The sequence below is a fragment of the Papio anubis genome, chromosome 9, assembly GCF_008728515.1.
Source record: "Papio anubis isolate 15944 chromosome 9, Panubis1.0, whole genome shotgun sequence".
NCBI classification, from domain to species: Eukaryota; Metazoa; Chordata; class Mammalia; order Primates; family Cercopithecidae; genus Papio; species Papio anubis.
Window position 1 is genome coordinate 24677440 of NC_044984.1, and position 13671 is coordinate 24691110.

At 37.2% G+C, this 13671-nt stretch overlaps 1 long non-coding RNA gene across 1 annotated transcript in view; it reads right to left on the reverse strand.

Moving 5' to 3' along the window:
- LOC103875686 overlaps positions 1-12065 on the reverse strand; it is a 46221-nt gene extending 34156 nt beyond the window's left edge. Inside the window, exons 1-2 of the long non-coding RNA XR_634575.3 lie at positions 12015-12065; positions 9362-9539 (exon numbers count right to left, since the gene is read on the reverse strand). This is a non-coding gene — a long non-coding RNA (uncharacterized LOC103875686). The remainder of the gene's footprint in view (positions 1-9361; positions 9540-12014) is intronic.
- Between the last annotated feature and the right edge of the window lie 1606 nt (positions 12066-13671).

Sequence of the window (13671 nt, forward strand, 5' to 3'; positions counted from 1 at the left end):
ATAGCTCCACCTTCTATCACCCACAGGCTTCTCCCGGACTAAATGCAGTGGTTCTTTCCCAGCCGGGTCTGCACTGCTTCTGGCCACTCTGTTAGACGCAGTAGATGGAGGTGATGCCCTTCCAAGCAAATGTAAGGGTGACATTAACCTATTTGTTTATCAGGCTTTTGCCTCTTTTCACACCTACGACTAGGAGAGAAAGAAGAGAAATCACAAAGCAGGTAATTTTTCTATTGTAGATCAAGTTTTTAAAAGGTTTGCTCAAGAGGTACTTCATAGTCCCAGTTCTGAAAGTAGGCTGGGATGCCTTCCAGATTTAGTCTGCTTTGTCTGTGCTTAACACTGAGACTCTTCCAAATGGCAGCTCCCTCAGGAATATGTGAGCAGCACACACTCTCCCTAACATTTGTCAAACTGTGTTAGCAACTAATGCTTCATTCCCAGTAATATTTTGAAAATTTCCCTGATGTTAGAGTGAAGGGCCTTTTTCCCCCATCAGCAACACCCCAATCTTAACAGCCCACCATGCATTTTTCTCTAAGTGTCACACCAAGGCCACGTGACATTCCTGTGCCCAAGAAACTAGAATGTATGTAAATAAACAAGTAGGATAAAATATAAAGCCACAAGATCATGGAAATTTAGAATGAAAATTTAGACGGGGTTTATTTACTTCATAACTCAGCCAGGAGTTCTATTTGCCTAGACACAAGAGATAACATCTTTATCTATTGTTGTGTGACAAATTTTCTCAAACTTAGCAGCTTACGGCAATGTCGACTAATTATCTCACATTTCTGTAGGTCAAAGTCGGGTGGTCTTGGTTGGTTTCTCTGCTTGGAGTCTCATATCCCCGAAGTCCAAGTGTCAGCTGGCTGAGCTCTATCTGGAGGATATAGGAAACAATCCGCTCCCAAGCGCATTCACACATTCAGGTTATTGGCAGAATCCAGTTCCTCGTTACAGTAGAACTGAGGTTTCCATTCCCTTGCAGGCTATCAGCCAAAGGCCATTCTCAGCTTCTGGAGACCGTCACCGGCGTTCCTCATCATAGCGCCTCCTCCATCTTCACGCCAACAACATCTTGTGAAACCCTTCTTGTGTTTCATATCTCTCTGCCTCCCTCTTCTGCCACCAACAGGAGAAAGCTCTATGCTTTTAAGGGCTGATGTGTTTAGATTAGGCCTACCTGGATAATCTCCCTCTTAGAAAGTTAACTGGGCCATATAACACAGGTTTTGGGAATTACAGGACATTTGGGAATTACAGGACATGCAATCATGGAGGACCATTTAGAATTCTGCCCACACACCCAGCAAGTAGAATTAATACAAAAATTAGCTGGGTGTGGTGGCGGGCGCCTATAATCTCAGTTACTCGGGAGGCTACTCAGGAAGCTGAGGCAGGAGAATCACTTGAACCCAGGAGGCGGAGGTTGCAGTGAGCCAAGATCGCTCCACTGCACTTCAGTCTGGGCGACAGAGCAAAACGCCGTCTTAAAAAAATAAAAACAAAAGTAAAAAATACTTTTGCTGTATCTTCAAAAGATAAAGGTGTTGTAAGTACCTTTATCTGTAAGTTTTAACAGTCAGAAGCAGTTAGAAATAATACTGAGAATGATGTTTAAATCCGTGCACGTGAAAGTTTAAAAGTTAGACTGAATTGGTCTACCGTACGCACACCAAAGTATCTTTTATTTTATTTTGTGTTTGTCCCCCCAACTTTTATTTATTTATTTATTTTTAATTTTGTGGGTACATAGTAAGTGTGTATTTTTATGGAATACACGAGATGTTTTGATAATTGATGTGAAATAAATACATCATGGAGAATGGGGTATGCATCCCCTCAAATACTTATCTTTTGAGTAACAAACAATCCAACTACACCCTAAGTTATTTTAAAATATACAATTAAGTTATTATTGACTATAGTGACCCTGTTATGTTATCAAATAATTAATCTTATTCATTCTTTCTCAAAGAACTATCTTAAAGAAACAAATTGGCATCCTCCGAAGAAGGTACCAATAATACTTTAGCAACCGATTTTTCTTAATACACAATTTTATAAAATATTCTAAAATATCCTATCTTGTTCTACAAAAAATTTGAGGCCATAATTGTCCTGCTGACCCCACACCTTTAATTTGACAGCCCCTGGATATCTACCCGTTCATTCACAGCCAACGTCTTGCAATTAGCCTTGACCCATCTTGCTCTCCCTCTCCTGACCTGTTTCCCAGTCAGTGAGCCCTTAGCACAGCTCTACCTTCTATCACCCACAGGCTTCTCCAGGATTAACTGCAGTGGTTCTTCCCCAACCAGGTCTGGACTGCTTCTGGCCACTCTGTAGGCAACCTGTGAGGAGGTCCAGTCACCGGAGTTTCCCCCTCTCAGCATCACACTGCCTGTCAAGGAAACCTGCCCTATGCCCCAGGGATAACTGCTTCTTCCCTGGCAAACTTGTAACTCATGAATTCCCCTTGTTTGCCGCCTCTCCATTTTAGTGCATATTCTTCTTCCATTTAACTGTGATTTTAAGGATATACAATTTATTATTTTACTAATGGCTTATTTAAAATCACTTGTATATCCCTTATGTTTGGGTCAATATTATCTCTCTTAGATTATGCACCTTCACAGGTTGGTAAAAAGGTACCAGCAAGTGTTAAAGTGCTTTGGGAAGTATTTGCCCAGGAATGTGGATGATCATGGTGTTGAGATGTTCTGGGCAGATAGTCCCAATTCAATGCCTATGTATCACCCCATATGCCAAAACTTTCAAAGTTAAGATAAGCCCAGGTTTATACATGGACCATATTGTTGAAAGCTGAGAAGTTGGAAATAAGAATTTTGAGGTGCCTTTTCCTGTGTGACTGGAACAAAAGTTGTTCCCACCCAATTTCCTGGTATGTACAGCCCCTGGGTCCGGTAGACTCAAACCCATCTCAGAGGCCAACGTCAAAAAATTATTTTTTTCTCACTATTGAATATGAGTTTTTAATTTTGATGAATAATTGATATGTTTGTTCAAGTAAAAGAAAGTCTTCTTCCTTATTCATTGCATTCAATTGTTTTTTTAAAGTGTTGCCAGGTGTGGTTGTATGTGCCTATGGTCACAGCTACTTGGGAGGCTGAGGTGGGAGGTTCACTTGAGCCTGGGAGGTCGAAGCTGCAGTGAGCTATGATGGCACCACTGCACTCCAGTGTAAGTAACAGACTGAGACCCTGTCCAAAAAACAAAAAATGTTGACCTATCTTGGCTCTCTAAATTTAAATGCAAACCTTGTGACTTTCCATACTTTTTTAAAAATGGGGGAACTTAAAGCAGAAAACTTTGCTTCAGAAATAAATCTTGGGAATGTAAATACAAGCATACTTTATCAATTTTTTAAAATAAAAACCATTTCTAAGTACTGCATGCAGTCTTGGCTACAGACTGAAAATAGTCTCTAACATCTTTTAAAATGTTTTGTTTCTTTTTTACTCTCTGTCATTAGGTACATTATCTTTGGTCCCAGATAACAAAAATGAAGCAGTACAACAGCAAGGGAACCATTTTCTGATAATATTTCCAGGATCGTCACAATCAACTCGGGGAACTCGGTGTGCAGAAGCCCTGCGGGAAGGAAGGGGCTGTCACTCATCAATGGTGTCATTCAGACCTTTGCCCCGGACTTCACCCGGCAAAATCCCTGTCACGTCTTTTTTCCTCCTTCTGGATTCCAATTAAAGCTTTGTGGCCAAAATATGCAGTGACAGATGGCTCATTTCATTGCTGCAATGTCAGCCTTTGGGTCTCCAAGGGGATGATTCCAGGAATAGAAAGTGGAGCACATACAGGAGTGGATGTAAAACAGAATCTAAGACAAGCGGGGTCCTCTGGTTCTCAGAGGAATAAGGAACTTCCCTTCTAAACTCATCTAACAACAGGGAGCAGTCCCTCCTCTCTCTCAATGTGGTAACTTGTGCATAGACTGAGACTTGGGTTCAGTACCTCCTGTGAGCCTTAGCAGCTTGGTTTTGAACATGCTCCTTCCTCAATTTTCTCACAAGTAAAATGGACATCATCATTGTACTTATCTTCTAAGATTCTTGTGAGGTCTAAATAACATCTGAAATGAATTCAGCTAAGTGCCCCGCCCTAGCTAAGCACTCAGTAAATGGTAATGCTACTCTCCTCCCACTATTAGCTTTGTTTTATATGAAAAACAACGCATAATGTAACATAAAACAAGAGGCACAACATAGAAAGCGTACTAATCGAAATGCTATCTTGTTAAAATTCCCAATTCAGATGGGACTTAGACTAAATTAGACTAAAGCCAGCATTTTATTGTGTTATTATAGAACCAGGGGGTTTTCCCACTGAAACAGGCCTGGAGAGACAATTAGTTTTTCATATCACAGTTGAGGTCTCTAAAGCTAAGACAGATTGTGGTGTACCCATAGTTAGATCTAAGAAGCTTCCCTGATAACAAATGTCCCATGGTGCTCATCGGAATTGGCCCTAATTTTCCATTTTTGTTTGCTTCCGTTTTTGAGAAAACATGTAACGTTTTCTATCACATGCATTTACAAAGCTATCATTTATGAAGGATCCTGTTTTTCTCTCATTTGGTATATCCTGATCTTTTCCCTAGAGGTCTGTATTGGTGCTGCTGTTTTCCAGTTTGTCAGTTTGTCAGTTTGTCTTGGCATCGGTGCCTCACCATTTGGCACCTGACTCAACATAGTTTTACCACCATTATCTAAACAGTACCACCCCATCTGAATGTATTTCACAACCGGCCATCTCCGTGCCATGCCTCTGCCTGGGTCTGCTTTCCATTATGTTACCCATCCATCTGCTCCAAAAGAATGTCAGGAGGGAGTGATGCCGCTTTGTGTAGCGTGTTAAAACCTTGACCTTTACTTGGATTTAGTCGCTGTGCATCACTGGATTCCTAACTTTTTTCCTTCGAGATTCTTTCCACACTGAGAGTCATGCAAAGTTCATCAGATTCATAGTTTCTGAAATATCCTCATAAGCCTCCTCTCCTATGATTAATGTGAGTTTAATACCAATTATAGTTAACTACTGGGTGCCACAATCTTTACATACATGACTTTTAATTCTTATAATAGCCCTATGTGTTCCTAAGTGCTATTATCCCTGTTTTATGGATGTGGAAACTGAGATTTGGGGAATTCAACTGACTTCCCCAAGAGCCCACAGTAAGTGGTAGCCTTTCCCGCTAAGCCAAGATGCCCAAGAGGTGCCTTCGAAGGGCAAAACAGTTGTTCTCAAATGTTGGCTTGCATAAAGTTTCCTGGTATTATTAAAAGTATACCCCACAGAAGCCGGGTGCAGGGTCTCACACCTGTAATCCCCACTACTCGGGGGACTGAAGCAGAAGAATCACTTGAGCCCAGGAGTTCAAGTCCAACCTGGGCAACATAAGGAGATTCCTCTCTCTTAAAAAAGTATAGCCCATAGAGTCCATCCCTTAAATTCCAGGCTCTATTCCCCAATTCTGATTCCAGGCTCTTTCTTTTCTGCACACACTCCTGGAGATTCTGATGCAGACCATCTGTGCAGCACACCAGCTCAGGTGAACCACAGCTTGGCTCTGCGTCCCCAGCTATGCACCAGCTCCAACCGAAGCACCACAGTTCCTCCCTTCCTTCTGCTTAAAGCCATAAATTAATCAAGTGCTGAGATTCGCTTTTATAATAAAACGTAAGCTCAATGAGGTTTTCCGGAATTCAGGTTCTGTTGGAGGCAGAAATCTAGCCTGGGGATTAATAGAACTGGTTTCTTTGTCTCTTCCCCTTACTGACTTTTTGTATGTCATTTGATAAAATAACCTCATTGTGTTTTTATTCTTCTCCTCTGTAAATGGAATGTGAAAATCCATGTCTACTACACACCATAAAAGACTCTAAGGAGCAAGAGGAAAAATGTGTCCATAAGAGTTGCATGCAAAGCTCCAGGCAGAAATCATAGTGTGAGTCCTCAGGATCGAATTACTCTCTTATACATATTGGACATGTTGATTTTATCATGGTTGCTATTTAGTTCACAAAATACAAGGGATAACACATTTGGTTGGAGTTGGTGAGACTTGAACGTGCTGTCTTTCAATGCACAGGTTTTGTACTCTTGGGAGAGTTATGTATTGTCTATGTACCTCATCCTCTTAGTGTGTGAAATGAGAATAATAATAATACTATTATCAACTTCATGGGGTTATGTCACTTAGTGATTTGCATAAATGAACTGTAACAAATTGCCCAGCCCAAATATTTTCATTCTCAATAGCCTGACTTCAAATTATTGACAATAGCAACATATTCATTCTGAAGTACGTGCTATACCTGCTGCAATATTAGGTGCTACAGAAAACAAATATGCCATTGTTCCTGCTCTTAGGAGAGTTACATTGAAGTAGATGAGATGCTCTTACCTGATACCTAAAGCTACTGACTTGGGGGGGGATTTTCGCAATGTGTAGTTAAGGGTGAAGAGCCAGGTGCAGAAAAATACATATAATATAATGTTAGTTTTTAAAATCATGACCAAGTCTCCCTTTTTTTTCTTTTAGAGACAAGGTGTCTCTCTGTTACTTTACTCAGGCTGTGGATTGCAGTGGTACGATCATAGCTCACTCCAGTTTCCAACTCCTTGGGCTCAGGTGGTCCTCCTGCTGTCAGCCTCCTGAGTGGCTAGAAGTACAGGTGCCACCATACCTGGAAAACTTTTTATTTTTGTAGAAACAGGGTCTCACCATGTTGCCCAGGCTGGTCTTAAACTCCTAGGCTCAAGTGATCCTCCTGCTCCAGCCTCCCAAGGTGCTGGGATTATAGACATGAGCCACTGTGCCCAGTCCCTCTGTTTTTATATGTATATTTATATATACAGATATAAAATATTATATATTATATATAATGTACTAAATAATTTATATTATATATAATGTACTAAATATATGTGGATAGATTATGCATAGAGATGTATCATTAATATATGTTGTTTAGGACAGAGAATAAAGGAATAAAGAAAAGGAGAGACACAAGGAAAAATCACAAGTAAACAATAAACAGGACTGTTCATGGTTAAAAAAAAGAATATATATGACATGATTACATTTAAATACATTAGTATCTGTGTTTGTGTGTGCGTGTGTACATAAAGCAATGCACAAAAACATAGTCAAATGCCAACAGTGTCTAAATCAAGGTAGTGAGATTTAAGTGATATCAACTCTTTTTCTGTATTGTTAGACTCTTCTCTATAATAACAAATGTGATTTGTAATAACTAAAAACATTTTAGGGAAGACAGACCATGCCAAATACATTTATTATTGTACATGATACATTGTTTTTATCTTTTTAAAATTGTCGCTAACAGGTATGAATTATTTTTGAATAGGAAAAATGTTATTCTTTAAACAAATACTCTCAGTAATCATAAAATGCAGTGGAACAGTTATTCTAAATGGAAAGTCAAAGCTCCTTCAGTTACCCAAATAAAGAAAAGTGCACAATGAACTTGCTTTGCAAGAAATAAATCGTTACTGAACTATTTTTTTCCTTCCTTCTTTTCCTTCTCTAGACGTTTCAATTATGTAATTCCTGGATTTGTTGAAAGAATTTCAATTTTAAGAAAACTTTACGATATGATTTGACTTATGTTTTTCCAACTCATTATTATTTTCTACAACTCAACATGTCCCAAACAGAGCTCATTGTCTTCTCTTCGACCTTAACCAACTTCTCTTCCCATCTCCCTTTCAAAAGGAATGTCACCACCATCCTCCGGTCACCCAAATTGGATATCTGGGAGCCACCATGGATATCTTGCTCTAGTTCTAGGTCCTCTGCAGACAATGAGTCAATCATTTCTGTAGATGCTACATCCTAATATGAGGTCTCTCCTTATCACATCCCTTCTTCTCCATAGCTATTATGCTCATTGATCCCACCTAAATTGTAGCAATTATCTTTAAATCAGCCCCCCGTCTCTACTTTGAAATTTTGATCAAGAAACTCCACAGAAGAATATTCAAACTTCTTCACTTACTACGCAAACAGTTATGAGTTGTCTGCCCAGATTCACATCCTTCAAAGAACGAAACTTCTCCAAAATGTGTTATCCTGGGGGCTATCGGTCACAGTACCCTCACTCCCCATCATATTATAAGCCAGACGGTGAGCGTGCTCTCTCTCCATAGGCCCAGTAATTGCTTCAGAGTTCAGAGATAGGCATATGTAAGGGAAGCATCAAGCATTCTGCCCCAAGTCTTTTCTGCTAGAGTTAGAGGGAGAACCCTCTCTTGCTTTTGGTGGGTTACAGGTTAATTTAGCAAACTCCTTTGTAAGACTTATTTCCTCGAACTTTCTGGGAAAGCTCTAGTATGGAAACACAGAGCAAGAGAATTATTTTAGTTGTCCTATAAATAGGACATAGATTTTCATCCAGTTTAGGAACCAATCTCAATTCTAGAAAGGTAGCCATGTTTTGTGGTGCTTTATGGTGAGTTCTACATTATTGTAAATGTGGTGGCTCCAAAACAGGGAAGCTATTAATTCTAACTATATTTTCAACTAGGATATAAATGTATTTAGGTTTTTACACTATACATTATACAACTGCCATAAAATTGTCTACTTTTCTGTTCTTTTTGTTGATTAACAATAGGCATAAAAATTACACATATCTTAAGTATACAATTCAATGATTTTCACAACTGAATGCAATTTTGCTACTGTATCTTTTTCATGTACATAACTAAATTTTAAGGTAGCTAAGGTCAGGACCATGTTTTCACTTTCCAAAACACCTAGCTCAGTCCTAGGTCCAGCAGTAATGCTGCCCAATATTGATGTTGTTGTCTTTTACTTACCAGACAGGTATTGTGTACCAGAAAGTCATTGGGTATAAAGGTAGAAGGACTACTTCAGCATAAATTCATTTAAAACAATAATTACATTAATCTCTAACAATTATCAAGGATTTAAAGGTTTTATTATTATTTCTGTTTTACAGATTAGGAAACTGTAATAGAGAGAGATTAAAAAATTGACCAAGATTAATTAGCCAGAAATTGAAGAGCAAGACCTCTAGATGAAACTTCATTTCCAAAAAATAATTTAAGCCATGTAGTCTCTCCACTCTGATAATTCTCTTTTTCTTTGAGGCTGAGAAAAAACTCAGTCATCTTTCTTAAGACCAAGGAATAGAACACACTTTCTTTAGTAAACATTAGTGATGATTCAGCCTTGGAGGAGGAAAGAAGTTGAAGAAACTGTAGTAGCATTTAAAATTCTGCAGAAAAGACAGGCAAGACCACATGTTAGAAATGACAGACTTACTTTTTGATTGAAGGTATCTTCCCTTTCTTCCTGGATCCAGATCACCTCTGCAGCACTGGCTTCTTTCCATGCTGTTGCTTGTGTGTAATTGCTACGATCCTTAATTTGGGCGCTCTGCCTGATGGGTGGAATGATGCTTTTGAGTGGGCAGCAGACTGCTTCTTATCTCTTGAAATGCCTGTCATTTTATCACAAGGAGATGGATGAGAAAGTGAGATTGTCCTTGAGTCCACTGAGACGATATCCACCAAAAAACTCACAAAATCGCATTTGTTTAAATTGTTTAAGGTAAGAACATTTTTCGGATTCTTGAATTATATGTTTAAAGTAATCCAAGATTTTTCTTGGAGATATGTAGTCTGGAAAGCTGTATATACTACTAAGAGAATTTTTGATAACATCTTTATGTTCTGACTCAGAGTATATTGTCAATATTTCTGTTAAAAAATTAAAAACAAGCAACAGGCATTAAGGATTTGGTAACTAACGTTCTTTGGCTATATTTTTCCTTAATATAGCTAAGACAAAGAAAATCTTAGCGACATTTTAAACATAGTCAAAGTGAAGAAAATAATATATATGCTAATTTGATGTCACTGCCATGTAATGCTCTAAATAGTACAATAGAATTGACATATTTGATTCTGAACTAGTAGAGACTACACATGAAGAACATGTAGATTATGAATCTGTAGACAGGAAGATAAGGTAGAATTAAAGAACGATTTTGAAATTCTCTTATAATTAAAGTTATGCATCACTTTAGCTTTGAAAGCAAAAAAGAAGTCTAATATTTAAAAAATTATCTTTTTAAAGTAAGATTTCCACTTTTTCATTACTAAACAAAGTATGGCAGTTGTGAAAGACAACGTTAATCCACACTAGGGAGAAACATGGCCTTAACCTTTCACAGATATCTCTTGGTCTTTCTACCTCTGTTAATGAATGTCTTTCAAACAAAACAGTAGAAGCACAGCAGCCATATCAGTGTGCGATTGTTTTAATAATTTAATGATCTGAAGAACAATCACTCTTAGTGGAGTGATAACTCCACTAAGCTATCAACCCAAACTGCCCTGCATATAGCCCTATAAATTACCAGGAAAGTTATATTTTTCCCGATAACATATTTTTGTAACAAATATTCCTGATGGATTGGGTTGAGAAGAAGGCAGAATGAGTTTGCAATTCTCTTTAAGACTTGCATGGTGATAAAATTTTAGAGCTTAAAGGGACTTTAGAAGTCATTTCATCCAACTTTCTCATTTTGCAAATGAAGGAACTGAGGCTTAGAGAAGGTCCACAACTTACCCTGAATAATTAAGTAAATTCATAGTAGAATCATAACCCCAACCTTCCTCTATTGATTCTTAACAATATTAACTAACAGTTTTAAGCACAGACTGTATACAAGCACTGTGCTTAAGTGCTTTACATGAATGTTTATTGCCCTATGAAATTGGTGGTATCATTATCTCCATTTAACCCCAAGGCTCTGGCCAAAGGGAGTAAATGAGAAGTAGACCACTCTTCACAGAAACAAAAGCCTGACTTCAAATCATCTCTGAAGTGGAATTAATGTGATCCTTTATCTCGATCCTTTATCTCTACTGCTTCTGGCCACTTGCCAGTAACCAAGGTTAATCCTCTCTGAGAGAAGATAGCATCTTAGACTTCAAATTGTTTTTACAATTTTCAAATCAATGGCTAGCATGTACTCATAAATAACCAGATGTATCAGTAGCCAAGATGACATGCCCACAAATCCAAAGAAACAATAGATGATAAAAACAGAGTTCAGGAGAATCAGGCTAATGTTCAAGGAAGTAAGATACAGGATTGGACACTTTGGCAGAGAGCTGGAAACTACAAAAGTAAATGAAAATCTGGAACTGAAAAATATCACCTTAATGGAGATTACACAGTTGATAAGAAAATTAGAAAGCTAACTAGAACATAAGTCAAAAGAAAATATCCAGATGAAGGAGAGACATAAAACGATGGAGAATCAAGCAAATAATTTAAGAGACATAGACAATACCATGAGAAGCTCTAATTCTTGTTATTGAAGTCCTAGAGAGAAGAGAGAAAATAGAGTAGAAGCAATATTTAAAGATAAAATGATTGAGAATTTCCAAAATTGACCAAACACAGAAAGATTGAAGAACTCTAAAATATTCCAAGAAAAACAAATAAAAAGGACAACCCTAAAGGTACACAACAATAAAACCACTGAAATTCAAAGACGAGGAGAAAATCTTAAAAGCAGCCAGAGAAATAAAAAGACAAATTGACTTTGAAATAGCAACTGCAACAATGGAATCTACAAGGCAACAGAATATCATTCAAATACTGATAGCTGTCAACCTATAACCAGCAACATGTACTTTAAAAATGAAAAAAAAAGACATTTTCAGACAAACCAAAAAAGAAAAATCACTATAAGCAGACTGCACTAAATAATAAATATTTTAAAATATTGTTTAAATAGAATCAGAATAAATAAAGTCTACATTTTTAAATTTCTAGATTAATCAGCAAATAAAAGGATAGTAAAAGAGTATATAGCCATCAAGCTAATGATGGAATAGATCATAAAGAAAAGAAACAAGAGGAAAAAGAACATGAACAGACTGGGCACAGTAGCTCTCACCTGTATGTTATCCCAACACTCTGGGAAGCTGAGGCAAGTGAATCACTTGTGCCCAGGAGTTCAAGACCAGCCTGGGCAACACAGTAAGCCCTCATTTCTGAAAAGAAAAAAAAGAAAAAATATATATAAACAAGGTGAGACAAGAATAAACTAAATATTAAAATGGCGGCTTTAAACCTAAGGATAGTGGCAATTACAATAAACATAAATGTACAAAATCTTCTAATTAAAACAGAAAAATTATTAAGAGAAATATTTTAAAATACTACTAAAAATAGCAATATTCTGTTTCCAACATATACAAAATACAGAAAGGTTGAAAGTAAAGGGATTTAAAATAATATACTATGCAAAAATATTTATCAGACTGCCAACTACGGTATGGTACCTGATAAGTACTCGGAAGTCCTAAAATCAATTTCCATTCGATTGGGAGTAGTGGAAATCTGAGAGATCATAAATGATCTCAAATCACAGTTAAACAAACCTAATATAAACAAATCTGGTCTCAGTATAGAAAAAAGTTCTCTATTAACATAGCATTAAGCAAAACCCAGGTAGGTAAAGACATTCAGTCACAAGTTAAAATTGACACCCACAATTTAGCACACTTCTGTTCTTACGCACAAATCAGGATCACACTACATAATAAGTTTTTAAAGTTTAGAATTAACATTTATCACATAACTTTCTTTATGAAAAACTATTAAAGAAGTGATTACTATAGATGTCACAATAGTATTTAAGTTTAAGGCAGGAAAAGGAATTGCTGTTGAGGAGGACACATGAACAGTCTCTGGAGTGCTGGCACTGTTCTGTTTCTTTGTCCAGATAGTGGTTTCATGAGTTTTTCCATTAAAATAATTAACCAACTTGTATATACATTTACTATTTTATAAGTATTTAATATTTATGTAAATATGTGGTCATATATGTATATTAATAAATACATATTAAACGTTTTTTTAACCACAAGAGCCATTTTCTTGATTATGCTCCTGTTTTCAATTAGAGCAGGATCAAGTTAGGCCAAGAAAAGTCCCAGAGGCATATTCACCACCCCAGCCTGCCCTGCCTCACTGCATCCTCCATCTTCATGACCACGTGATATCTCAAACTTCATCTTGCTAAAGTCTCAAGGTCACATTGATTGGTTTCTATTCATTTCTTAAAAATAGGTTTCTTTTAATATGCCTTTTTCTCTGATACATAGTAATTTTTACATTATCATAAATAGGCACTAAATTTCTTTATCTTTCTAAATCAATAAAACCAGGTAAAAGTCCTCATCATGCCCAGAATAAATTTAACACTTGCTTAGGCAGAGTGAGCTTTCTGTCAGTACAATACTAAGCCATTAAGCAAAGTATTAATAACAGGTAGGTAAAGACTATATTGATGGTTATAAGATTGTTCATATTAAAGAAATAATATCGGCTGTTGAACATTCACTGTTCCATGAATTATGCTTATCTGATATCTCACAACAACCTATGCGTTAAGTACAGTTGTTTCCCCAATTTTACAGGTAAAGAAACTGAAGCCTATAGGATTTCTCAGTGACACTGGTAGTAGCTTGAAGAAGAAGGATTTGAACCCAGAACTTCTTGGGAGTTGAGTTAAGACATCCTCACACAGAAGGCTGTGCATGACAATA